The 25869-nt window shown below is 43.8% G+C and overlaps 1 long non-coding RNA gene across 1 annotated transcript in view; it reads right to left on the bottom strand.

Moving 5' to 3' along the window:
- Positions 1 to 18191: 18191 nt before the first annotated feature.
- Positions 18192 to 25869, bottom strand: part of LOC149864905 (uncharacterized) — a 110590-nt gene continuing 102912 nt past the window's right edge. The window contains exon 3 of the long non-coding RNA XR_016442311.1: positions 18192 to 18328. This is a non-coding gene — a long non-coding RNA (uncharacterized LOC149864905). The remainder of the gene's footprint in view (positions 18329 to 25869) is intronic.

Raw genomic sequence — 25869 nt, 5'->3', positions numbered from 1 at the left:
TTTTTCTTCCCAAGGTGGAGTACCTTGCACTTTTCAGTGTTGAAGGCCATCAGGTTTTCATCCGCCCATTTTCTGAGTCTGTCAAGGTCAGCCTGGATCACTGTCCTGTCCTCAGGTGTGGATGCTTTACCCCAAAGTTTGGTGTCATCAGTAAACTTGGCCAGTCCGCTTCTGACACCAATGTCCACATCATTAATGAAGATATTAAAGAGTTAATGAAGATGTTAAAGAGGAAAGTGAGTCTTTTGAGGAGAATGTGGGTAAAGACCTTCCCAGCTATGAACAGGAGTGTAATACCACAATAATTGCTGCAATCTAATCTCTCTTCTTTCTTGCTTATGGCAACAATTCTGGCATGTCTCAAGTCACTAGACTTCTGTTCACATTTCCATATTTTCATAAGAACATCATGTAGTTGGTGAGAGCTTTTCCCACCTTCCTTATAAAATTTCAGTTGGTATTCCATCAGGACCACATACTTTGTTGTTCTTCATTTGCTTAATGGTTTTCAAGGCCTCTTGAAAATTTGGTGTATCTGCAAGGCAGTCATTTTTATATGGTATTGTGGAATGCTTTTGATAGTATAGTCATAGATATTAGAACATCAGTTCAGGAGCTCTTAAAAGTGTTCTTTCTACTGTGTGCTGATGGTAAAGTTGTCTTTATGAGGTGTTGTTCCATCCTTAAGTTTGCCCCCAACTCTGCCCAGCTACTAGGGGGCCAGCCTGACGCCAGCCCCAGGGCTGCGGTCTAGGAGCCTCTCTTGGCCCAGGACTGAGCTGCCTCTATGGCTGCCCCTGTCTGCAGGCTTTAAAAGCCTGTGGACATTTTGAGCACTGAAGCACACAGACAGGAAGCCTGAGAGCACTGCAGGCCCCTGCGTCCCTCTAGGCAGGCCACAGCTTAGCTGCACCTACCTGCCAGCCCCCCAGAACTGCTGCCTGGCACCACATTGTCATGGAGCTGCCAGAATAGTGCCATCCAGGCCAGTGGGTTGCTGCAGGGTGCTGCAGCCTCTGGCCAGACCTGCCAGCCCTAAGGCCACCTGCAGGCAGCCTCTGGCCAGGAGGGCCAGCATCACCTGTCAGCAGCACACCCCTGTGCCTGCCCTGCAACTGCAGGTGCTGTGAGGCATAGCCTGTACCATGCAGCTGACTGTCCCGTGTTGTGGCCCTGTGCTGGCAGCTGTCCAGGCCCAGCAGCTCAGGAACAGCGGGATGCACCATGGTCTCCTTCCAATCTACAGACATGCCCATGTCTGTGGACATGCCCATGCCCTCCACCCAGGGCCCTATCTGGACCAAGGAGGAGACTGGTGACCTCATGTCACTATGGGGTGAGGCAGAGGTGCAGTGCCAGTTTGAGCTGGGCAGGCACTCCAATGTACATATTTATGAGGCACTATCAGGCCAGATGCAGAAGCCATGACACAACTAGTCAGTGCAACAGTACCACATAAAGGTCAAGACTTGTGGGCACAGTGGTTTGCCATGACTGACCACAATCATCAGTCTGGTCATGCCCACTAGTCCATGACCATTGCAACTGACAGCAGTTCCTGTCAGTTGCAATGGTCTGACACAAGCCCCTGCCCTGGCCTGACACATCACCGGGAGAGGGCCCTCAGGTGCCCAGCAGCCCATCCCACACAGCTCCCAAGCTGCAGTTTCCACCAGGCGCTAGGGGGCCCTGGCCAGTGCCTGCCTTACAGCTCCACAGCCCCAGGGCCAGCCATGAGGCATGGCTGGCCAAAATGCTGCCAACTGCCAGCAGTGCTAGCTCCTCCCCAGGGGGAGCCCCCAGCCAGGTGGCTGTAAGCCATGCCCTGTGGGCCGAGGACACTGAAGCCACGTCATTGCCAGCTGGGAGGTCCACACCAAGCTGCCAGCTATGCCAACCCCAGCCATGTGGTCATCACTGCCAGGGGCAGGGACTGGAGCAGCCAAGGTGAAAGAACAATAAGTGGTGGAAGGACAAAGCAAAAGAGATTCAAATAACCACGGCTTACATAATTTCTTCAGTGCAACCAAAGCTATCTGTGGACCACCCACACAAGGGGCACGTCTACAAATGCATTTGATCCAACCTAAGTTTACTTGGGTGTAAGCTACACTAATGTAAGCGCTTTTGAGCACATGTCTACACATGTGGGGAATAGGGAGAAGATTTGCTCCTTTTTGCACCAAGTTTCCCGCAGTCCTGTAATGGGTCCCTGCCACTCTGCTAAAAGCCAGCTCTGCTTGAATTGTTCTTTTGCTTTGGAATTTTCCTCTGGATCTCAGCTTTTATCTGGTGATAAGTGTCTTGCTTCTGTTTGGAGTTGGTGTCATTCTGCCAAGCTTTGAGGTTCTCCTTTCTCTTTCACTGAGATTCTGTATTTTCTTTTCATTCTCATTGAGCCAGTTCTTCTGTTTCTTTTTGGAAAAGCCTAAATATTCTTTACACACCTCATGGATGTTTCTTGAGGTTCTCTCAGCAATTAAGTGTCAAGATTATCAGGGCGGTTGGAGAGTTTTCCCAGAGGCACCGCTGGAGATGGCTGATTTAGCAGGGTCTTTCAAGCAATCAATATTGAACCTTTTCCTTGGTTGCTTCTTTTGTGTACAACATTTTGGGGTACTATGAGTGGACATGGTGAAACATATCAAATGCTGATCCATCCAGTAGTAGTCTGTGCTGGTCACAGCTCGGGTGATATGGATATTGTGATAGTCCCAGGCATGCACTATGACACAGACAATTAGGTACCAGTGTCTTGAGCAGAGCTGTATCCATGCTATCTTCCACTTACTACTTTGGCAAAATAAGGAACTTGTGATGATGAGATGATGCTCTGAGTACTTGCTTAGGAGAAGAATTCATTTGAATTGATATTCCACAACCTCTGCTTTCTGAGTGTCCCTGTCCATAGCTCAGAGTACCTGCCCACTATAGCACTGAAATCACCAAGAATAATGATCTTTTCTTTTCTGGCGACATATGACAGGACTTGGTTGAATTTAAAACAAAATTATTTTATTCCATCAGCTGCATCAGGGGTCAGGGAGTATTCACTGATGACTGCTGTATGAGATGCTCATTGATGCCAACTGAACTGAAGATTCTGGACACTGCAGCAGTGTAAATGGCAGCCTGGGAAGAGGCCCCCCGACACACTATCTATGTTATGGTAGGAACCAGAAAAAAGTCCAGAACTGGGACAGCATGCTGAAAGCCACTGTATTACTGTATGCCAGTACCCCTTGAGCTCTGTGCTGCATCTCTAAGGAGAATTTCACCCACTGCTAGTTCATTCAGAAGATTGATGCATCTTTTGTTTGTTCAGATGCCTCATCTGCTATATTTCTCTTCTGTTCCTTTTCCTCAAACCTGCCATACTTTATGGACAGGACTATTGATGCAGAACCTCCTGTCAGTCCTTAGCAGACATCAGACACTCCAGTAAGTGCTTGGGCAGGATGAAAAGTAGCAAAGAGACCAACAGCATAAAGGCAGGTGCTAGGAGCATTTAAGCTCAGAACAACATTGTTCTTTCACAACAAGAACAGAAAATTAAAAGAAGAGATGGAAAGAAAGGAAAAAATAGATAAAGAAGGAAAAGGGAGGAGTAGGGAAAAGAGAAGGTATGTGGGAGAAAGAAGGGAAAAGGAAAAAAAGAACAAAAGGATTCTCTTTCTTTCATCTAGTCATTCAGTTCTTTCCTAGGTCTTCTCCACGTTTCTTTTCAAGTGGCAATTTCCATCTCCCGTCTTACTCACGTAGCCAATGTCTAGGGATCTCCTGTACCACCCCCCACAGTCCCGCAGTGGTTCCTCTAATGTTTTTCATTTTACCTCTGCCTCCCCCCCTACCGCCCCCCCATTGGCAGAGGGGCCCCACTTGCTGGGCCATTTGCCACTGATCACCAAGGAAGCAAAAATGTTGGCATATTTAAAACCTCCACCAATTGGCTGGGAGGACCAAGTGGCAAAATGAAAAATATTAAAGAAGCCACTGCAGGGACACTTCCAGCATGATTTACAGAGATCCCTACCATTTACAACAACATCTCCCCATTTACAATAACTAGGACTTACATTTTTCTGGTTTCCAAAGAATACTGGTAAATTCTGTATAATACTGAGCTTTAGGGCAACAAGTTAGAGTAACCTTGCAAATTACTCAAAGTGGAATTTGCTACCTTATGTAAACTGAAGACCTATAGGTTCTCCACTGATCCTTCACTCACATCTCACTACCACCTTCTCCTGACCAACAAGTCTTGTTATAAAAATTTGAACCTTACTTTTTTCAGCTGGTTTATAACCTGATTATGGATATGCAGTTTTCCAATCTACTTCATATGACAATACTGCAGAGTGTAAAGCTGCAATGTTTTCAGCATCTCTCATATTTTGTATTTTCTTTCCAAATTGACCTGAAGAGGTTCCAGTAAGTCAAGATTCTTAGTCATATACCTATATCTTCTGGTGATTTATGGAACAAATTCAACAAATTCAATCATAATAATGTTTTTTCCACATTTAGATGTACACAAAAATATACACAAAACCATCAACTGGGTAAATAACATGAAAATCATAAAAGCAAATATAGTAATGGCATAAAGAGTGGTATTGGCTATATACAAGGTATAATACACTCCCAAGTGTAAGTGAAATAAATAATAAAGTAGAGCAGTTTACTCCAGTTTGACATTCAATGATGCTGTAAAACTAGTCTGATTTACCAAAGGAGATGAAATAGAAAAGTTTCCTGATAAATCAGAATTGAATTTGCTATTATGATATAAAACAAAAAAAGGGTGAGAATATTGCTTAAACAACCCAAATCATGTCTCAGGAGTTAAGAAGGTGCTATAGACTGTTGCTTAGGGACAGAAATTACATGTATAATTATACAATTATAATACACGTATAATTATAATTCCAATCACGGTATAAGTGATTGGAAACCAGTTCAAATCTGTAACACAACAGAAGTTCAGTGCTCATAAACTGCTTCCAAAATGGCCAAACCAATTTAAGATAAACCTGGATGGACGTAGTATCAGACTTAACTGATTTAGGTTAAATCAGTTTAATTAACTTCTGTCCCAGATCATCTCCAGATTCAAGTTAACTCACAGTCCCCCAGCATCCTAGGATGCTTTGGACCTTCCCCACAAACCTTCCCTCATAGGATGGGCAGGCTAGCCTTGGCCTAAGCTGTCTGATCCAGCCAACCAAAGAGGCTTGCTCTAGCACCCCGCAGCTTCTGGGCCACTGCAGGCATGTGGCTTCATTTCCAGAATCAAAAGTGAATGTCTGTTCACTTGTTTATAAGTTTATTCTATGCAGCTGAGACTTACCTGCAATGATTGAACTGATTCAGCCTTGAGGTTTTTGACTGTCTGTAATTAGCCACTGAGAGACTTGTAGTGTAAATTATTAAGAATGGCCTTCCAAATCTTTGAGCGCTGTCCCTGAGGGAGAAGAAAACATGCTCTAGACCAGGGGTGGGCAATTATTACCAAGTTTTGGCAAGCCTTCGAGGGCCGCATGACAGGCAGCCAGGGGCAGATAAATATAAATTTTCTAGATTTTTTAGGGGTCCCGCAGGCCAGATGGAATGGCCTGGCAGGTCACATCTGGCCCACGGGCCACATTTTGCCCACCCCTGCTCTAGACACAGCTACATTCACAAGCTAACCTATTATGGCTCACAGTCTCCCATAACCCATCTTTATACTGAAGTAACTTTTGGCTGTAATAGATGTCCTTCCAATTTGCACCAGTGTAAGTGAAAGAATTAGCCAGTGTCAAGAATTTGCCAGTTAACTAAAAACATGAGGGAAAATTAAATGACAGCATTCCTCATATATTCTCCACCCTCAAGATGTTGCAAGATATGCTCAAATACATTGCAAGATGTTTAATCATATTTACATATTTTTCCATCATTTTATGCAGGGCACTGGAAAAAGTTTTATAAAGCAGATATTGCTTTTCTTTGGTTTGCTTTGCATGGATAGTAAATGTAAACTATTTTAAGGTGCTTTCAAGGGCAGTTCTGTTCATTTCAGTCTATCCTTTTTGATTCAGGCTGATTAGGCAATCAGAATTGTTATGCAGGACATGGGAAGCTGCTGAAAATTTCATGACATTTGTACTTGAAAAGCACAAGAGGGTAGTAGCATAGTTTGCTTACTTTGGATTTAACTCTATTAATGCTACAGTATTTTTTTCTGCGTGATTCATTTCTGGCTTACTTGTGGTGACTTGCAGAGTGGTTAATTACTGCTTGGAGGTAAAAATTATGGCACATAGGTCATTAAAAAAGGAGAGAGATTTAGAAAGTGCAACAAAGCCAGTTTTTTTGAATTGGTTCAAGTTGTCCAGAAGGGGGATACACTTTAATAGCCTTCATAAAACAGAAATATTTCTCTTGAAGTAAAAATACATTATTTTCCTTTCTGGTTTTTAACCAAATGTAGTGTGGAGGACTAAGGTTTCACAGGGACAAGTTTCTATTACAGTACATTCTCTGCCATTTATTTGGGAAACAAGTTATTCAGTAGGTTAATACAATATTTCTCAGTTACCACTTAGAAAATCTATTCACCAATCATTATTTCAATATATCATATAAAGGACCCCAAAGAAAGTAAAGATTAGAGGGCAAAGATGTTGTTTTGGTGCCTGTACCCCAGAAGTAGTTTTAAAATTGATACCTGCCAAGCTATCTAAGGTCATATCTTTGGGAGTTTAAGAGGATGCTCAGCAGATTCTTGCAGAATCTGGCTCGTTCAGGAAGGCAAGTCATTATCTGAACACTTCAACCTATTCAAAAATCAAACAGACAAACAGACTACATGTAGGAACTGATTAGAAACAGGATTTCATTTTTCCAGTATCTGAAGCTTAGATGCTCTATGTTTCGGAAAGCCAGTAAAACCCACTGGACCATGAGTGAGATTGTGTTACATGTGCTGGGTAATAGTTTCATAGTTTCATAGTAGCTAGAGTCGGAAGGGACCTAGGTAGATCATCTAGTCCGACCCCCTGCCTTAGCAGGAAAGAGCACCGGGGTCAGATGACCCCGGCAAGGTGCTCATCTAACTTCCTTTTAAAAATCCCCAGGCTAGGAGCCTGCACCACTTCCCCTGGAAGCTGGTTCCAGGCCCTAGCCGCCCTGACTGTGAAGTAGCGCCTCCTAATATCTAATCTAAACTTACCCTCCGCCAGTTTGTGACCGTTATTCCTGGTCACTCCTGGCAGCGCACAGGGGAACAGGGACTCCCCCAATACCTGCTGATCCCCCCTGACCAGTTTGTAGCAAGCCACAAGGTCCCCCCTTAACCTTCTCTTGTGGAGGCTAAACAGGTTCAGGTCCCGTAGCCTCTCCTCATAAGGCCTGCCCTGCTGATCCCTGATCATACGAGTGGCCCTCCTCTGGACTCTTTCCATATTGTCCACGTCCCTCTTGAAGTGTGGCGCCCAGAACTGGACGCAGTACTCCAGCTGCGGCCTGACCAGTGCCGCATAGAGGGGGAGGATCACCTCCCTGGACCTGCTCGAGATGCATCTGTGGATGCATGACAGGGTACGATTGGCCTTCTTGACTGCCTCCCCACACTGCCGGCCCATGTTCATCGTGGAGTCAATGACGACTCCAAGATCCTTTTCCGTCTCCGTGCTGGCAAGAGGGGAGTTCCCCAACCTGTAAGTGTGGTGCCGGTTCTTCCTCCCCATGTGCAACACCTTGCACTTATCAGTGTTAAACCCCATCCTATTCTCATCCGCCCACCGTTGCAACCTGTCAAGGTCAGTTTGTAGCCTATTGCACCCTTCTAATGCACCCACATCCCCCCACATCTTAGTGTCATCAGCAAACTTGAACAGGGTGCTTTCTACCCCCTCATCCAAGTCACTGATGAAGATGTTGAACAGTGCAGGCCCGAGGACCGAGCCCTGCGGAACCCCACTGCCCACATCCTCCCAGGTCGAGAAGAACCCATCCACTACCACCCTCTGGGTGCGGCCCTCCAACCAGTTGGCGACCCATTTGACCGTGTGGGCATCGATACCACAGTCTCCCAGCTTTTTGATGAGGACAGGGTGAGAGACAGTGTCGAAAGCCTTCCGGAAGTCCAAAAAGACTACATCCACAGCAACCCCTGCGTCTAATGATTTGGTGACCTGATCGTAAAAGGCCACCAGGTTGGTCTGACAAGACCTGCCACTGATGAACCCATGTTGGTTGCCCCTGAGCATGCATTCCCCCGCAAGGCCCTCCTGGATGTGTGCCAGGAGAATTTTTTCAAAGAGCTTACCCGGGATTGAGGTCAGACTAACTGGCCTGTAATTTCCCGGGTCCTCTTTTTTTCCCTTTTTGAAGATAGGGACCACATTGGCCCTCTTCCAGTCCTCCGGCACCTCACCAGAGCCCCACGAGTGCTCATAGAGCCATGCCAGGGGTCCCGCAATGACCTCAGCCAGTTCCTGTAGAACCCTAGGGTGAAGATCGTCCGGACCAGCGGACTTGAACACGTCCAGCCTCTCCAGAAGTACCCTAACTAACTCCTCGCTAACCCTTGGCCCAGGCGTGTCTCTCTCGGGGCCCGAGGGGGGCCCAGCAGGGAGGTGGCTGAACTGGTCCCTACTTAGGAAGACAGAGGCAAAGAAATCGTTAAATATGTTAGCTTTGACATCTGGCGTGATGACTAAGTTGCCCATCGTGTCCTGCAGGGGCCCCACATTACCCAGGACCCTCTTTTTACCCCCTATGTATTTGAAGAAGGACTTCTTATTGTCCTTAATCCGGGAAGCTAGTCCTATCTCCAACTCTGCCTTGGCCCTCCTGACTGCCCCCCTACATCCTCGGGCGACTATAACATAGTCCTTCTTGGCGATGACCCCATCTCTCCATTGGGTATATGCCTCCCTTTTAGCAAGGAGACATTCCCGGATGCTCTTAGTGAGCCATGGGGGTTTATGTGCCCTCCTGCTCCCTTTGACCCTTGTTGGGATTACCTCCCTTTGGGCATGGAGGATCGTCTCCTTAAGGAGCAACCACTCACCTTCGACATCTGATTCCCTTCCCCTCTGGGTCCTCAGCGCTTCCCCAACGATCCTCCTTAGCTTGTTGAAGTCAGCCCTCCTAAAGTCTAGGGCTGTTGCCTTGCTGCAGCCCTTTGCCACCTTACGCTGGATGGTGAATTCCAGCAAGCGATGATCACTGTCTCCCAGGTGGCCCATCACCCGCAGCCCCCTCACCAGGTCATCACCCATGGCCAGCACCAGGTCCAACAAGGCGTCTCCCCTGGTGGGACTGTGCACCTCCTGGGTTAGATGGAGGTCCTGCACTCTGGCTAAGAACCGACATGAGCGATCAGACTTGGCTGACTGCTCCTCCCAGCAGATGTCTGGGAAGTTCAGGTCCCCCATGATGACCACATCCTTAGCCCTCACTGCCTCTGTAAGCTGACCTAAGAATTCCTGGTCGAGCTCTTCTCCCTGGTTGGGAGGTCTATAGTAGACTCCCACCGTTAAGTCTCTCTCCCCTGGACTGCCTTTTACTCTAACCCAGAGCACCTCAGAGTGCCCCCCCTCTACCCCCTTGCTAATTAACGAGGAAGTATATTCCTCCTTGATGTAGAGTGCTACTCCTCCACCTTTCCTTCCTATCCTGTCCTTCCTGTATAGCCTATAGCCCTTGACACTCACCGCCCAGTCATGCGATGAGTCCCACCACGTTTCTGTGATCCCTACTATGTCAGGGCTGGTGACAGCTAGGAGGAGGGCGAGTTCCTCCTGCTTCTTCCCCATACTTGGCAACCAAGAGAAAGGTATTGTCTGAAATGTATGGGAGCCTTATTTTATAAGGTTTATTTTATAATGGGAAACATAAATACTTAGGTTTCTGGGAGTAAAATAGAGGTGTTGAGCTTTCAGAATTTGACAAGAAAAATGTGTGTTCCAAATTTAAGTGCTCAGACTCTTACTCAGCAAGCAAAACTTCTAGATGATATTTATTGCTCCATCCAGACTGCATGAAATTAAACAGGGCTAGTACATTTTGTTGCTGCGGACAAAAAGGGACTTCTCTCTGTCTTTTTCTTTTTAATCCAAAGCTTAAATCTAGAAAGCTTTGCCTTTCCACCAGTGTACATATTTGTTTGCCAAGTTTCCTCAAAAAAGTCATTTTTATTTATTATGGGCAGATTCTCAGCTGGTGACAACATGGGCATGACAATCATGAGAATAGCTATATCAGATAAGAGTCTGACCTATCCACATCTCCACTGGGTAATCTTTTTAAATGTTGATGAAACGTGAGCTTCAGGCTTAGCAAAAACCTGAAAGTTTTAATAGTACTTGAACCAGGTTTTATTGTGTGGTTTTGGTTTTTGTTTTAAATATATTTAGACCTTTCTCACTCCTCCACACACATACACACCACTGTCACATTTTCAGAAGAGGAGAATTACTGAGTACTGACACCTGGTTCTCAGCAAGAGTGCACAGCAAGTTTGAAGTGTTTTTGCACACTGTGAGTGTCTACTCTTGCTATTAATGTGGCTGAATAAACTCCAGTGCAGTTCACACCTGAGTGTATTGCTCCAGGGTACAGCGTTTACACGTGCACCCAGGACTGCAGCATGTTAAGCCAAGGTGGAGCAGGCCCAGCTGGCAGGGGGCCCTGGGTGCCAGCCCAGGGTTGCTTTGACCTAGCTCAATACCCTGTCGGGGGGCTGACTGTGGCATAAGGGTGTTTCATTGTGGGCCTAGCTTGCAGGCTCATAGAACCAGGACCTGGCAGTTGCAAATGTGGGGGAGTTAAGTACTTGCATTGCAACTATTTAAATGCCAGTGGTACATCTACACATGGGTTTTAATGTGCAGTCACCTATTTTACTGCACATTAAAGCATCACATAAAAAAGCATGTGATTACACTAATGCACAGTAAAATAGGCTACTGCACATTAAGCATCATTTAAAAACCATACACATTTGTTCCTGCGTATTGAGGCAGCCTAATGTGCATTTCTTTAGTACTTCACATTGGAGGTACTAAATTGAATTCACATTAGAAAAAGTGCCAATGCCCTTAATGCATGTGTAGATGCACCCAGTGTGTCTGTGTCCCTAAAAATTATTTAAAATTATACAAAACATAATGCAGGTACTCAGCAAATTTTCAGAAATATTTGTGTCAGCACCTAATCTCCTGTCCACATTAGAACATTTAGTCTTGTCTACCATGCTCCCCCACAAAACTCTGAGAAAAGCAGCACTAAAGATGATTTTGAAAAATAGCCTCTGTTTTCTTCTGGGGCAGCTTCTTGTATCTCTCAATGTTGCCTTTTTCTTCCTTGCATGGTCATGTTCTTAGCTTACCTTTTCTGTTAGCAAAGATAGCAGATGCAGCTCTCTACAGGAGCCAGCAGTGCTATTCCTTCAGCCACTTGAGGGAAGACTAATTCAAACTGCACCCTCCAGTAATACTCCCACCAGTTTCTTCATGGGATTTAAATTCAGATCCACAAGCTTCCTAATGGTAGTGCAGTCAGTTGCTACTGAACAGTAGCAGATTTGTTTTAAATGCAAGCTACTAAGTAGAATTGTGGACTTAACAAGCACTTTTCCATACTGAAGAAGGAGGATGAAGCTTCTTTCAATTCTTAGGCATTCTCATTCAGTTAGTATTCAATTATGGGCAAACATCAGTAGACAATTTCTCATGCTAAAATGTGAAAAAACTAGAGATATTCTAAGTGAGCTTTTCAAGGAAGAGGCCAGCTTTTCATTGTATGCATGTACGTAGCCTAGAACAGTGGTGCACAACCCTTTTTCCCCTCAGTCCAGATAGACAGAGCTTACTCCATCATCAGGCTGGATCTGGCAGAAGTGCTGATCCAGCACTCAGGGCAGTGAGGCAGGGCATGATCTGGTGTGTTGGGAAGGATCAGGGATCAGCCTGGCCCTGACCAGACTGTACCGGTAGGAAAGGGGGTGTGGTCTAGCCCTGACCCAGCAGCACAAGACTTGAAAATTTGGCAGCAAGGAAGGTAGCAGTATTACTTGCCACTGCTCCTATGCAACCAAATTTCCCACCCCTGTGGGGAGCTCTGCAGGCCAGATGCCACAGCTAAGTGAGTTGCATTTGCTCTGCAGGCCAGAGGTTGAGTGTCCCTGGCCTAGAAGAATGGCACCTGAGCTGCCAGAATAATTCAAAGGCCAAGCAATGCTGTTGGGCACTTTTACCAAGAGCCTCACAATATGTGGTCTGTGCTTAACTTTCCAGCTCCTGGCATCAAGAGTGTGATAGGCTAGCTGGCAGTGACTTAGCCCAGGGATTTTAAAAGGGTAAAGGATGATTGGAGGACTTGGGATTCCCTTTCCTCACCGATCTGGCCCCAGAGACTCACCCTCTGTGTCCCCTGATTGGCCCCTTGGGTCACCTGGAGGGAGATAAAGGGGGCAGGGCAGCTGATTTGGGGGAGACCAGCGAGGGACCACAAGGAAGGAGCTTCAAAGAGCTGGGCCAGCGGGGCAGAAGCAGTTGCCCCAGAAGACCCTGAAGGAGTGGGACCTGCAGGCAGCGGTTGGACCCCCAGCGGTGCGGCGTGCAGCCGGTAGGAGAGGCTCCCTGCTGGGCTCCAGGATCCCCTACGAGAGGCTACAGCCAGCAGAAGAGGCTCCCCTGCTCCAGCAAGGATCTGACCAGCAACCTGAGAGGTTCCCAGCTCTGCTTCCAGCTCCTCCAGTCAAAGGCCAGGAAGCTCAACATGAGGCCAGGGCTCCGGGAAGGTCAAGACCCCTAGCAGCCTGGCATAGTACCAGCACTGGTGGCTGTGTAGTAGAGTCTCTGCCTACCATGTGGGAGATCTGAGTTAAAGTCACAGCTGGGGTGATTTGGGATAAGTGAAGTAACAGGGAGAAATTCTTGTTGCAGTGGAAAGGGATCATTGTGTTTTCCTCCTTTCTCCCCCCTCCAGGTACCTAGGTCCTATATTCTTTGTTATAGGACATTTTGTATTTTGGGCCTTTTATATTTCACCAACCAGTATTGTTTGTTTTGCTGTTTGTGTGTTATATTTTGTTAACCCTGTCTTTGGTCAACTGGATGAATATGTCTATGATTGTAAATGTCTAGCCTTTGTTGAATCCTGCCCCCCTCAGGGTGTTGTAGTGTCCCCTATACCCCCTGGTTTATACTGGTTATGTTCCCAGTATTGTTCTCACATTAAAAGGTATATGGTTAAGTCCCCATTGGTGGTCTGGCTCTCCTCTATAGTGGGAGGAGAGTCCCTACACCTCCCACAGCACTTGTGCACCTGCTTTGATCCCTTCAATTGGAGAGGGGTACCTCTTGGAGTACCGCCTGGATTACAAGAGATTACATAACAATTTCAGCTTTACTATAAAATGAGAGTATATTTCTAAGACCTTTTTTTTCTAACGATCAGGGTTGACAGTTACTGTGAACAGTAAAATGTGAATAGTGAAATGTGATTTCCAAGAGTCTAACTTGTCTAAAGCATGGAAGCATTTAGGGGTGCTTTGTTGACTCTGTGTAAATAATTCATCAGATACAAATCAGTAAAAGCAGATACCTGAAAAAGGAGAAGAGCAAAAAAACCAAACAAACCACTAAATGGGAGGCAAGAGAAAGAGATAAGACCTCTATGACCTAAGCAGAGTCAGCAGTTGGGTCAATGAGAGACTCTGATGCAGATGGCAAAGACACTCTGTTTCTTGTCCCGGGTAAAGTGAACCAGGCTATGGGCCTAACACAGGGGTGAGCAAAATATGACCTGTGGGCCAGATTCAGCCCACCCAGGGGTGCTATCTAGCCCACAGTCAGTTCCTCAGCCTTGCCCATCCCAGGAAGGGGGGGCAGCCCAGGTCATGGCAGCCAGTTCTGACCCTGGACTCATGGTAGGGTGAGGATGGCTCATAGGATGGACTCAGCTTCCCAGCAGCCCCTGCAGCAGTGGATCACTCTGCCTGGCTGCCATTGCCAGCAAACTCAGCCCCACTGCCCAGATACCCCAGGCCTGCAGCCACTGCTGGGGCACCAGATGGAGAGAGCAAGCTGGGCCTCAGTGGAGACCAACCTGGGACCCCTCTGGGTAGGGCGCACTCAGCCAGGTGGATGAAATGGAGGCATGGGCAGCTGGGAAGTGGCATCTGAGAGCAGGATGGGTGGGTGGGTGGGCGGGTGGGCAGGGCTGGGGCTAGGATCATGGGGCAGTGACAGCATGGAACCAGGGCCCAGAGGAGAAATGCAACCCATTCCCTGCACCTCCCTGCCCATGGAACTAGTGCCTGTCACAGGGACATGTGGGGAGCAGATCATGATTCTGCCCCAGGCCCTGGCCCACATTGTCACCACCCCATGATCCCAGCCTTGGCCACAAGTCCCCACCCACTCGCAACCCCATCCCATCCACCCAGCCCAGTCGCCATGGAGACCCCATCCACCTGCTCTGTCCAGCTCCAACAGCGGTGGTTACAGGGCAGGCAGACCTGGGCCAAATAGTATCAATTGATTCCTACCACACTTGGCTGGGTCAGCAGCCCCCACCACCACACCAGGCCAGCATCCCTCTCCTCCACCCCCTCAGCCCACAACAGCTTGCCAAATTTCCATTAGTGGCCCTCTAGCCCAAATAATTGCCCCACCCCCCGGCCTAACAGGTCATCAGTCATTTGGGGACCTGTATTGTAAAAGTATCAGTTACCATTATTGTGTCATACAGATGTACTGCCACACCTGGATCCCCAGTCTGAGCTAGGACTGCTTGAAGCAATTCTCACTTAATCTACCTGATAATGTTACTACTCCATGGATCTGCACATCATTACACCTTAAAAATGGATTCTTTCCATTTGGAATGAGACATATAATGAATAGAGTATGAATATACGATGGGCTTACTGTAGGCTGTTTGTTGAAGTTATTAGTGATAGCTGGAAAACATCAAAACAGATGTATACCCCATGTGTTGGTACTATGCAGACATTAAAGTTCTCTAATTATCAGCAATTCTTTCTTTACAACATGAAAGAAAAATTGTACCTTTACTAAATGTAATGCATTCATCCCTTGAAAATACCACTTTTGGGAAATAGCAAACGCTATCTCAGCTTTTCTAAATAACTGCACTATACTAAACCATTTGCTGTTGTTGTGAAAGGATTAGTTTCAACACCCCTCTCATCAAGTGGATGACTTAATCAGACTGGGGGTGAGAGATACCTACAGAAGCAGAAGTTGAGGAACCTCTAGGGAACACAAAGAACAAAGAAAAGAAAGAGGTCTCTTTCTCCTTTGGTCACCTGTATGGAAGAAAATTATTTTGTCTGTTTTTCCTTTTCACTTCTTTATCAAAGAAATGTTTGCTCAGGAGCTTTTAATATCTTATGCTCCCTGACTGTATGCAATGCTCTCTCCCTCTAGGCATTGTTTAGGAGGATGATTTCAGGACTGGTTATCCTTTGGGGGGTATCAAAAAGGAATTTTCCTATTGGAGGAAAAAGTGGGCAGAAGCCTGGTAAATTTTTTATCTTCCTCAGTATCAAGAAGATAGGACTAACAAATGTAATATTAAGTCATTTATAAAAACATTTAGGAACTGGACACAGCATGCAGATGGTGTCCACTGTAAATAAGGCAAAGAGCCAGTTCCAAAAAGCAATGAAGACTTGGGATTTTTCTGGTAAAACTTGTGCTTATAAGGGACTTCACAAGATGAGACACCCCTTTTGGACTCATGGTTATGAATTTTGATTACCAGTCACACAGTCTACAGTTAACACAATATTTTGTTTAAAATTAATATAATTTGTAAAAGTGAAATTAAGCAAATACATTATCTCATTATATTTAGCAGTTGGGACACAGAATGTGACTCTGTAAGCAGTGAGATTTTGATAGCAAAAAACCTGAGTCAGAGAACTTTATCTCTGGAAAGCGAGGGGTCATCAAAAATAAAAGCTCTTAAAAGCATGTAGGATAAATTCACACCAGTGTTTCAGGGACTGGCAATCTACATTGCTTGCAAACTTGAGTCTTGTACCTCTTAAGTATTAGCCCCCAGAAAGGACAAGAAGGGGTTTTTTTACCACTAGCAGTCACAGGGGCTGTTTGTTACCAGTTTGGGACAACTTTAATTTTGACTTGAGACTCTAAAGGAGACTATCAATGAATAATATGGTGAACCAGCACATGTCTTTGTTATCTTCTTAAATCAGGAGTCCTCAGCCTTTTCACACTTGAGTTATGCCTCAAGAATTCCTCCTGTCCACTGGGGTTATGAACTTATGCTCCCAGGCCTGTCTTCTGTCAGTGGCCAGAAGAGAGACTTTAAGAGATTCACTTAACAAAAAGCTTTTCCTATCTATTTCTTAGTGCTGTCTAATAGTGGATAATACAAACCAGTTGAGTCAATACTTGTGAGCTATGGAAGTATTTTGAAGAACTATATTGAAGAATCTATGGAGTTATTTTAACTGGGAGCTATCTAATGAAATGTAAAAGTTCATCACTTTTCAGTAACTAGCCAAAAACCTAGACATTTACCCCAAGCTCATGGGAAGTTGTCTAAAGTAACCCATGTTACATAGGAAATGTCAGAAAAGATGCCTTCTCAGAATTTCCAAATTTCTCAACTTCCTTCAGGGCAGGGTATTTTGTTAGCTCTGCTTCTTAACCCCAAAGAAGTTCAGAAAAGTGTAGAAGTTTAAGAAAAACATAAAACTAAAACTTATTTCTAACCTTAAAATAATTAATTTGTGCTATGGGTCAAGATTTAAGTCAAATGATATTTCATGTGAAGTCTTTCATCCATCTCTAATTATGCTTCTCAGTATTTGTACAGACGACCTCTGCTTAGCGCTCTTAATTGGTTCCTGAAAAACCAAGCATTAAGTGAAACCAAGTGTTAAGCGAAACCAACTTTCACTTTCACTTTTCACTTTCTGAAGTCACCAAAATCACCAAAATCAGGGCTGCCAGGATTAGTGTCAGGTTCAGTGCCAGCTATATGATGCCTGTAAGCATTATAATAAAACTTGCTGAGTACTAGGTGGAACCAGGTATCAGTGTAAAATGAACACTATAGTGAAACAGTGCTAAGCAAAACAGCATTAAGCAGGGGTTGCCTGTATAACAATTTGAATTGTTTTTGTCCAAGCTGATTCTCTGGACACAACATTTGTACAGTTTTGATAGATTCCACGGGTTTCCCAAGTTCGTTTGCAGAATATTTTGTATCACAAACTCCACCTTCTTAGAAGGTGACCTATATTTAGTGACCTCAGTCTAGTTCCTAAAACACTGTGCCCACTTTCCAAACATTGTCATTACATAGGTGTGAAAGTTTAGCTATTTCATTTCACATTTGGGTTATTGACTAAACTCCAGCCCAGAAGAGAAGCTAACTGACTGTCACTACCACACACTTATTGGAAGGTTTGTAAAATGAGTTGTGCTCCAAACACATTTCATAGTGGACAAGTGGCCATGACCACACATCCACATAATTAGCACTAAATACCATCATGATGGCAGCTCAGCCGAGAAGCCAAAGACAGAGAGAGTAATTGGGATACCTCTTCACTATTAAAGGTCAGGACGGGTGCTCAGGGATCACGCAAAAGAGGACATTTCCCATGTGTTACTTATTCCTTTGTTTAAGAATTGTGGCCTGGCAGACAGTCAATCTGACACTATTAACTTCATTTATTTTATAAATGTAGTCTAAGTAGCTGAGGACAGAAAAGAGAACTAAATGCAGTGATGATCTATTTGACATTGACAAAAATATAAAGAATGTTAATAAAAAATATAATCCCAATAGGATTATCACTCAATAACTTTGAAATACTAGGCAAGCACGCACTTTAGAAGATTAAAAAGACTGGGACTATTTAGTTAGGAACGTAAAAGGAAATATGATAGATGTATATAACATAATGAATGGCAGGCTCTCTTACTTACCCTTTCTCTTAATTTACCTTGGGCCATGGTACAAGAACAAAAAAAAAGGTAGCTGAGGAAATTTTAAAAGGCAAAATAATGAAAACAGATCAAAGCAAATATTTTTTGTAATGTTTGGCACTTCTATGGCATCTTCCATCAGATGATCTCAAAGCACTTTACAAGTACAAATGAATTGGGTCTCTATTTTATTTGCGAGTAGCCTGAAACACAGGAGATGAAATGGTTCACCAAGAGCACATGAATGCTACAGCTGAGGATAGAATCTTTCTTGATTCTTGCTCCCATAGTCCATTCCCACAAGGCCTTGGTTGAGCAAATGGAATAAAATATCTCTGTAAAAAAGAAGTGTTTATATTAATAATATTTTGCTCCAGGTCATTTCTGTAAATCTCAATAAATTATTATGTATCATTATATATAAAAAATAGCTATCTATCTATATAATATAAACATATCTCATATATGGTATATATAGTTGTATGTTTACTGTATATAGTTGTGTATGTGTATGCATGAGTATATTCACTTATATAAATAAGTACATGTGTACGTGCATGCATGAGTCCATGCATTCACTTAAATTAAAAAAATAAGTTTATGGGTATTGTGTTTATGGTTATACATATGAACTTATGTATAAAACCATAGGACTTATTTATCTAATTTAGTATTCTGTCTCCAACTGTGGCCACAAACAGAGGCTTTCTGATTCATTCACAAGAAATATGTAGTAGGCATATGTGGAAAAATCAATGCACATGCATACCATGTATAGGATATTTACCAAATATTTATAAAATTATGGAAAAGTGGAACCAGAGAGCAATACATCGTAATCCTCTGAGTTCAAGGCTACAGCATTCAGCCCTTAGTAACCTTCTCCTTTCTCTTTTCCTCTTTACAAAGAAAGAAAGAAAGAAAAAAGAAAAAAAGAAGAAAGATACTGTTGTCTTCCAAGAACAATTTAATCAGGAAACAAGTTAAGCTTAGGTGACATACAATGTTCTGAAGCAAATTTTAGCACTTGTACTGTACTTCCTAGTAAAGAAGCTACTAAGAAATAAATTAAAGTGTGTAATTAATGTTACAATGTTACATTAACACATAAATAATTTCTCTGGCAGGTCATAAAATTTACATGCATATTTTATTAAACTGTAAGAAATAATTTTTCTATCTGACCCTGATCCTTCTGCATGCTTTGAAGTTTGAAAGCCAGCAGTATAGCCTATAAGTTTAAAGAAATTTAGAAAGAAGTGTGAAGTTAAAAGGTACTTTTGATGTTTGTTCTTTCTTTTCTATCACAAGGGCATTCAATACAGCAGAAGAAAAGTAAGTAGAAAACATTAATGCCTAAGAAGTTTCCCCAGCAATCATCCTCATTTAACTCTTTCTAATCACTTAATATAAAGTGCTGGAGGAGAGCTATTCATTTAGTAGGGATGTAGAGGGTGACATTAGGAATTTCCCATTTTAATTGCCAGCATATTCTTCCCCGGTGCTCTTTCACACATGAATAGGAGTTACTTCATATATTGAGAATAAGCAACTTCAACTATTAGCTAACACAACAGAGTTTCTCTCAGGGCTTGTGGTGTTTGACTCAGACAATGTTATTTCAATTCAGCAGCATTATGAGTAGTTCCAAGCAAAGAGGAAAGCACTAAAGGTTGCCAAACCACCTGAACGCCATTGTCGAAACAGGGTTTTTTTTCCAGCATTCATTGCCTAAACTAGTTGGAAAGATGCATGGTGTTGAAATAAAATGTCTTTATGGAGCAATGGTGACATGCAGTGGCCAATCATATTTTTATTTCTTTTAAAGACTTGCTTAAAGCTAATTTTCAATATGAAAAACCGTTCATAAAAGGGGCACCGTGCTACAACTACAAAGCCTGCCGAAGCACTGCTGTTCCCCAATGCTTGTAAAAACTTTGAAGCACTGGGGTCTGTTTCTGGTATATACCTAAAGCAGAAGTATTTTATTAATTAAGCATAATAGCCAAGACTGTGTTCCCTGTATATAATAATGCAGTAGGGGTGTGCAAAACAGGCAGTACTCGATTCAGATTCAGATTTGTCCTGAATCAGGGACAGTGATTCGATTTATTAATTTGGATCACTGTCCCCCATTCGATGTGGCCAAATCTGAATCTGAAGATTTGATGCTGATTCAGAAAATCAGTGATTCGGCCATAGACAGAGCTTTAGATGTTTTTTCTAAATACCTCAAAGTACCAGGCACACCTTGTGAATATTGCGACGCTGGGGCAGATGGAGCATCCCACAGGAGCATGGGGAGCCCCCCACATGCTTGACAATGAACCCAGAAGTGGACCAGAAGTATTTCTGGTCCACTTCCAGGTCCGCTGGGGAGCACACTAGGAAGTCCCCCCCTGACCCCGTGCTCCCCTGGCTCAGCAATCGGCTGTGGGGGGACCCCAGGTGCCCCCCCAGACCCAGGATGCACCAGTCACCAAGCCAGGGGGCCACTGGGGAGGCCCTCCAGCACACTCCTTGATGGAGGGGGGGTGTTGAGTGCACTGGGGAGCCCCCCATGCTCCTGTGGGATGCTCCATCTGCTCCACCAGCACAGCATGCATGAGCCACCGGGCACCTTGAGGTATGTAGAAAAAACATTTAAAGCTGTGTCTGTGCCCAAATTGCCAAATCTTTCCCAATCTCTCCGAATTGATTTGGAGGGTTCCAATTCAATTTGGAGAGATTAAAGGGTCTCCTGATTCTATTCAGATTTGGGAATTTTCCAAAAGATAAGAGATCCATTTTAACACTGGTCAAGTCTTTCTGACTGGCATCCATGATAGATGAAAAAATGCTGCCAAGTAAATTATTTTGTGCAAACATATATAAATATAGAAAATTACAAGTCATATAATTACACTTGATTCTTCCAATGCCTATTTTTGAGCAGTTTAACAAAAGACAAGTGTGTAAAAATAAAGATTCAATAGGGTTTTAATAGAGCAACAGTAAGGAAAGAAATTGAAAATGTTCCAGCAAAATTTCTGAGCCCAGTTCTGCAACTCCTCCTCACTGAGTGAGCATAGTACCTATTCAAGCAGTCCCCTGGAAGCCATCTTACCATAGCAAGCACAGAAACATGTCCTAAATGAATACTCCTTTTGACACCCAGTACTGTCTAGTACTTTAAGAATGCAAGAATTTTGCCACAATTGAATTAATCCCTATATGTATGTAGTATGTAATCCAGTTAAACATTATGAGACCTGTGAAAAGCATATTTTAACCAATTACTCATAATAATAATTTCATAACGGAGATTTCTCAGAAGTATTGATTCAAATGCCTGCTAAACTGTTAAATAAAATTACCTGACCACCAATGATGAGGTTTTAACTCTCCCAGCTGGTGCCATGGGCTCTATTTGCCAGCTGTATTATAATAACAGGAAAGTTAACATCTATGGCTTTATAATTATTTGAATTTTAATGAATAAGATGAATTAAATCCTCCAGCTTAGCTGCTTATTCTGTGAACCAGCCCAACTTCCTGAAAGATAAGAAATAGATTGTCCTTATTCAACAGCTTTTCAGTATTTGGGGAGAGAGAGGAAAAGAAGCCAGGTTTCAGTGGAATTTAAACCCTTCCACCATTAAAAGAGAAGATAATGGTAATTACTGAATAAGAGTTGTAGAATTAATTATGGAGTTGGAGAATATCTCTGAAATGGGGACACAGAATATTTACTGACTACAGTGAGCTTAGAGGGTAACTTTCCTCTAGGTCACAATAGATAGCTAGATAAAGTACTACACATATATATTGGGCATGTCTACATGTCTATTCATGTGCTTTTCCTAATGCACATTAAATTTAGTACTTCCAAAAGGAAGGCTCTTTTATACCTGCTTGGGGGGCGGAAGGGAGGGTGCTTTAAGTAAAGCGGCTCTGAGAGCCACTCTAATTAAAACACTACAGCATCTTCTGTATCATCGTCCCCATGCTTCAAAATGGTGGTGGACAGTCCCATAGCAAGGGAGTGGGCAAGCAGGGTGACTGCCCCAGACACCACAGCAAAGGGGTACTAACTGGTGCTTCTCAGCAAGGGCGGAGCATGGGACGGAGCCACAAGCTGCTTGTTTTGAGCAGGGCACAGGGTTGGGGGTAGGGCAATCCCTGCTGCTGCATGCATTTCTAGGCAAGCATAGGGAGGCATGTGCCCCCTGGATCTGTGCATGGGGCAAGAGCAGGCTGCCACTGTGGGCTTTACCCTAGGTGCCAAACTTCATTGCTATGACACTGGTAGCAGAAATGCTTGAACTAAAGCTCGTTGAACAAGCTTTAGTTCAAGCACCCCCACTGCCATTTTGAAGTGTGGGACAATGATACACAATACACAGAGGCTGGCTGGAGCATGCCAATTACCACATTCCAGCAGACTCAATTAAGTGAGTCTTGTCCAGTGCACTGTAATTACAGCACATTGGAACAGCTTCGCATCATGTGTACAGGCACCCTGAGGTACTAAATTAATGTCCATTAGGCTGCACTAATGCACAGCAGTGCAAGCACATGCTTTTTAGCTGACACTTAGTGTGCAGTAGCCTATTCTATTGTACATTAGCATATGAGCATGTTTTTTTACTCACTGCTTTAATGCGCAGTAGAATAAGCTACTGCGTATTAAAGTGCACATGTAGATGCACCCACTGACATACATATCACATTTATTTCATCAGCAAAGATTCTATTGAAATTTCAGTAAAAAAATCTAGCTAATAGAATGCACTATTTCTGGTTTCATTCATTTCTTCTTGTTGGAGCATTTATGATTCTGGCTGATACCTACATTTCACCCCAAATAGGTTAGATAGCTTAAAAGTTTTCACATATCTTTGAGACTGAAGGGATGGTTGGATGGTGGCACATTTTGACAACAAACACTGGGGAACCCAAAAAAAAAGATAAGTAGTTTATGAAAATAGCTCTTTTCTATACTCATTTATTGCCAACATGGCAGATCTTCAAGCTAAAAGAATCACATCCTGGAAGACAGTAAAATGGATCGTAAGAAGAATGTTTCTAAAAATGGTTTCATTATTTAAATGTTTCATGTTTAAATAAACACAGACATGCATATGTATTCACACACATGCACGCACACATGCACACACCCATGCACACAAATACCAGTATATTTACACGCATATAACTTCACATCACCACCCATACTTCACATCACCACCCACACTCCACACCCTAACACAAATTTATTTCAACAGCAATTTACAGGACTGAACCATAATTTGGGGGAACTAAAAGCTGCATTGAAATTTAAACCAATTTTTATGCAGAAATTCTGGTAAACATTTCAGTAAAAAGAGTTATCGTGGAGCTGGCTAGAAATGTAAATGCTTCTATCCAGTGCTGTTTTACTCTGCCTGCATCCTGCTTTTTCAGAATGTTAAACAATAGGAAATCTGCACATGTGCAATTATGTTTCTTTATGCTAAGTACACAATTATTTTCTGAATAGTGGTTGTCAATAGGGATTAGTCTTTTTTTTATGTTTCTTTTTTTCTACCATATATTTTTCTTGCTCTGGAATTTTTAATGTACTGTAAACGGCTGCAAAACTCCTTCATTCCACAGAATTATAAAACAGCCTTGGAAGAGTGAAAGAGCCTCTCTGTCGCATACCTTTAAGTTTGAATATTTTGATTTCCTGTGTAATTTCAATTTAGCTGTGAATCAAAACCATCTACAGTAAACAGAAAGCGGAACTGGAGTTTGCTGATATTATGGTGTGCCAGGAACAGGAGCTGTTATTGCATGTCTGAAGAATTTTATACTCCTCTGATAGCCTGTATACCATCTGAATCTTATTAAACTGCCTGTAACCAACCAAGAGACAGAATTAATTTATATATGTAGAAAATTGTAATGCTAATACTAAAATAGACTTTAATGAAGCACAGCTTCAGAATGAAATAATTTCAAAGAAACCAGAATTAAATTTTGGCGAAGCCTTTATTATCAGCATTGATTAAGAAAATGAAATAAACATCAGCTAACAAATTGTAGTCTGCAACGTAAGCATGCCCCAGCCTGTACCTTGGCTGCCTGACCTGGGCCAGGTCATATATAACCCAAGGCCACAGCATGCAGTCGTCCTGTATTATGCCACAACTCTAAGCCAAGATTAACATCCTGGTTCAACTTCCTTCGCAAAGCACAGTAGGAGGTCAGCATTAGAACAGCATGATAAATTTAACCAAATGTTTAAAGTGACATCAGCAAAAATTGAATGGTTGATGCACCATTATTAAATAGTGAATGCATAATAAAAAATAGAGATACAAAAGACTGGGTCAAATAAACCTGTTCCTGACATTACAGGATCGTTACCCTAGAAAACTATGAAAAAACAGTCCATCTTTAAGGTTACAAACATTTTCCTTACTAAAGCCTTATTTTGGACTCTTGTATAACTTTCACTTGCAGTACTGATTTGGGCTGGAAAGTGACAGATGTGCTTTTAAGGCAAAGAAAAAGATCTCTCTAAAGTTTGAAAAAAGTTAAAACAGCTTCTGAATCATTAAACTTTAACTTTTAACTATTTTGTCTCCCTCTTGCTTACAGACATCTTGCTAGGAATCCCTTGGAAGTTTCCACAGTTCATATTCCAGTGATATCTGATGATAATAGGCCATGATTATCCAGGGTCTCTCCTCATTTTTATGGATACATTTAGGCCCAACTATGATTTTGTTGGTGCTAATGGGAGTTTTTGTCATTGACATAAGCAGCATCATAAGTGGGTTTAATAAATCTTCCACAGATGAAAAATGAACAACTGCCAGTGACTTCACTACAAGCTTCATCAGTTTGTGCATGATGTACCACAACTGCATAGGAATACAGGAGGAGAAAGGACCACCTGGGTTATTTTGTCTAGTCTTGGCTTCTATAGCCAAGCAGTGGAAGATTGCACCTGCCACGGCAAAGACTCCTGGAGTATGTATGTGTAGTACTCCTGGGAGAGGGGGGTCATACTGGCACCTCCCTTAAGTCAGTACCTGGGACAGATGCCCCCTCACTTCTCCCTTCTGGCAGCAGTGCCAGAGCCACCTGGTGCATACCACCCTGTGACTGCAGCTGCTATGAGGCATAGTCTCAGCCATGTGGCTTCTGTTCCATGCTATGATACTGCGCTGGATGCTGCTGGCAGCTGCCCAGGGCTGGCAACAGTGGAACAGCTACACAGGGGCCCAGAGAGTGTGTGGGCTCTCAGCCCCTGGTGCAGAGATCTTATCTCCACAATGTCTTTGTCCCCTCCATCCAGGCCCACCCCTGCCTGCATACTTACGCCCATGCTATCCACCCACGGCCCCAGTTGAAGCCAGGAGGAGTATGGTAACCTAGTGGCACTCTGGGGTGATGCAGAGGTGGCCCGCTAGTTCAAGTAGGGCAAGTGCTCCAACACCCACATTGATGAGGCCCTGTTGGGCGGGATGCAAAAGTGAGGACATAATGAGGTTCAGCAGCAACAGGATGAAGTGGGTCAGGCACCCCTCTGCTTGCACAAACAGCTCACTGTGCACCAGCTGGGGCATATGCAGCAGAGGCACACTTGGGGTACAGCAGTGGCATGGGGGGGAAAGCCCCAGAGTGCTTCCTTGAAGAAAACCCCTGCACAGAAGGTAGGGGCACAGCCAGCTCCTCATCCCAGTTATCTGAGACCCCTGCACACCCCAAGCCCAGGCTCCATGGGCTGGGTGGCAGCACAGCATGGCAGGTGGCCTACAGGGGGAGATGGGGAGAGCAGGGTCTGGAACCACAGCAGCATGTGCTGCCAGAAGTCTGGTCTGTCCCACACTGGAGATGGGAT

The sequence above is a fragment of the Crocodylus siamensis genome, chromosome 5, assembly GCF_052110815.1.
Source record: "Crocodylus siamensis isolate JL-2025a chromosome 5, ASM5211081v1, whole genome shotgun sequence".
Lineage (NCBI taxonomy): Eukaryota > Metazoa > Chordata > Crocodylia > Crocodylidae > Crocodylus > Crocodylus siamensis.
Note: the sequence above shows the minus strand (reverse complement) of the source record. Positions and strands in the feature narration are given on the sequence as shown.